This window comes from Amblyomma mixtum, chromosome 7 (genome assembly GCF_055824585.1).
Source record: "Amblyomma mixtum isolate Tamu chromosome 7, ASM5582458v1, whole genome shotgun sequence".
NCBI classification, from domain to species: Eukaryota; Metazoa; Arthropoda; class Arachnida; order Ixodida; family Ixodidae; genus Amblyomma; species Amblyomma mixtum.
The window spans coordinates 56,446,510-56,449,333 of NC_143018.1; positions in this window are offsets into that span (position 1 = coordinate 56,446,510).

Below are 2,824 nucleotides of genomic sequence, written 5' to 3' on the forward strand. Positions count from 1 at the left end.
AGCAAATGCGGCCTGACGTTGCACGATGATGTGACTTGTTGAACCCTGTCTACAAAAGTGGTCTTTCCATATGGGATGTCGTTGGAAAATTCTTGCACGCAACTGATGTTGCGTGCACTACATTTAAGTCACCCACAAGACCTTTTTCCGCAAGCAGTTAGCTAGTTGTCGGCATGCATCCTAAGTATAACACTTTGGCTGAAATGCAAGCACTTCTGCGGACGTCGATAGCGAATCTCTTAAAAATGCCAGTGAATATGAATATAATCATTCGAATTCCAATCCTTTCTGATGTGTTTTCTGTCCTCTTAGGCACTAGTTCAAGGGACGGCACTTTGGGCCTTTCCTCTTCACTACATCAAGGCCACAAGCGGCGGCTATGTGGCATCTCGTCCGGCAGTCATAATGTGTGAGAGAACAAAAAAAAAACGAATGGAACCAAAGAGCAATCACCATCTTATACCTGTCTTGGTGGCTTAGAGTAACATGACACCTCAATAAACCGGGCGTTTGCTGTTGCAAGAGAGCGCCGTCATCTACGTTCAAATAACGACAAAAAAACAAAAAGGAAATATGTCGCTACAGCTTCTCGCCATTTGATTAATGGCTGGATAGATACTCTCGCCTTAGCGTATTTGTTGGACACCAGAGCAGGTTTATCGATGAGCATACGTCACAAGTCCTTGAACGACCGAACCTCAAGCTGATTGGCTGTATAGAGCTGTACATACCTTTGCGACATATGTTAGCACCCACTATTTTCTCTGATTGTTTCTCGAGACATAGCTGCCTCCTGCTTTGAAGGTAACTTGAGGTGGGTTAGAAGTTATTGTAGAGAGATGAAATTAAGAATCAAAGAATAAAGTCTTCAGCTTGTGTGGCTTCATTGTTTGTGGTATAAAATACTTGTTTGAAACCGTTGTAACTTCAAGAGGTATATTCCGTATTAGTGCCAGGATCGCTTAATGTGCCAGGGATGTTTGTTATGAATAATTGGTGGACAGGTGAAGGACCTTTATCGCTCGAAGGAATCCGTGCTTTCATAATGCGTGGTGTCTGCATCGTTGTTGAAGGGTGTATATAGTGTAATAATTTCGTTCTGCCAGAAACTGGGACGGACCACACTATCATAGCTCAATTGACGCCTCTTGACGCATTCGCGCAAATTCTTCATAAACCTGAGCGTGTAACATCTTGTGTCTGTAACGGAAGACGTGCTCATTATTGGCTACCTGCAGTCTTGCAAAATTCACACATCTGTAAAAATTATCGACCTTCTCGAGCTTTCCATTACGCTTATCCTACTTGAAAGCTCTTCAGTGATACTATAGATGGCGAAAACTATAATTTCCACTTTTGAGGCCTCGATGTCGCCCCAGCGAGATTTTGCGCTCTACCTTCAACGCAGGCTTAGAAAAGTGCCAGCGAAATTAGAGCAATCACAAAAAAACTCGTTGTCCTTATTCTCAATATTTTCCTACATCGCCTCTTGAATTCAAACATATTTTTGCAGCAATCGCTCCCGTCCATCTTTTCCCACTTGTACGCTTTCTCGGTTGTATGTTTAGTGTGGTTTTTCCTTTCTGCTTATTTTCCTTTGCACGTATTCCAAATCAGTTTTTCTCTTCTCTGCCTATTTTGGTTATATTACAATCGGCATTATAGCTGTAAATATGTAGTGGTGTAGGGGATACATTACTTTTAATTACCTAATATGGCTCCAGATAAACTTGTCTTTGCACACCTAGTGCAATTGTGGGAAGCCGCTGATGTTCGAGGTCGAGCGGCAGTCGTTTCTTTGTAGTGATATCTGTCCTACTCGATAATTCGGTAACCGCATTAGTTCACTTCCAGCAAGCATACTATGTGTGAGAGGGTTTGAGGGTCACTGCACCTGTCTATTATGCAGTTATTGCAGCCGCTTTGAGTAGCTAACTTCACCCAAAGATGTCACAACTGCGGGCGATGTGTCCTTCACTTCTATTAGATTGGCCATGGGTTATTCACAACTTTGTTTTCAGTAATTGCATAAATAATACTCTTTCCACATTTATCACCAAAATACAGACCGCCATATCTTCATCTTCGAGATCCACAATCACTCAATCACCAGTCATAAAAGAGATGGAGGCAAAATGACTCGACAGAGATCGGGACGCGTAACTCCCTTCGATAACTCTGCCTATTCGCAGCAACATTTTGCAGCAAGTGACTAAAGTGGCAAGAGCGACGACGATCAGCCCCGCAAGATAACGACACAAGCAGCGCCAGCCAGGAGCATATAAAAGGACAAGGCTCACCTGTGCCCCCCACACTTGCTCAGCGGCGATGGCGGAAGCAACAGCGACACAGAGTAACTTCAAATCCTTCACTTTGCAGTTCTTGGCCAGGCTTGCAGCGATACACTTGGTGAACTAAAGTGGCAAGAGCGACGACGATCAGCCCCGCAAGATAACGACACAAGCAGCGCCAGCCAGGAGCATATAAAAGGACAAGGCTCACCTGTGCCCCCCACACTTGCTCAGCGGCGGTGGCGGAAGCAACAGCGGCACAGAGTAACTGCAAATCCTTCACTTTGCAGGTTGGTGTGCTTTCACTTATTGAAGTCATAAGAAACCTTCTGCCAAACGCCGCCGCCGCTTGAGTCTGTGCTGTTGCTGTAGTTGTTTTCTATTGTGCCGCATGCTTTTCCATCGCGAGTGCTATGGGTGATCCCGTTTGTGATATATGCCTGGTTTGTAATCAGTCACTTCCAGCAGAGGGCTCGTCCCTTACGTGCTCAGAATGCCGATACGGTTACCACTTAGGCGCTTGTTCTAATACG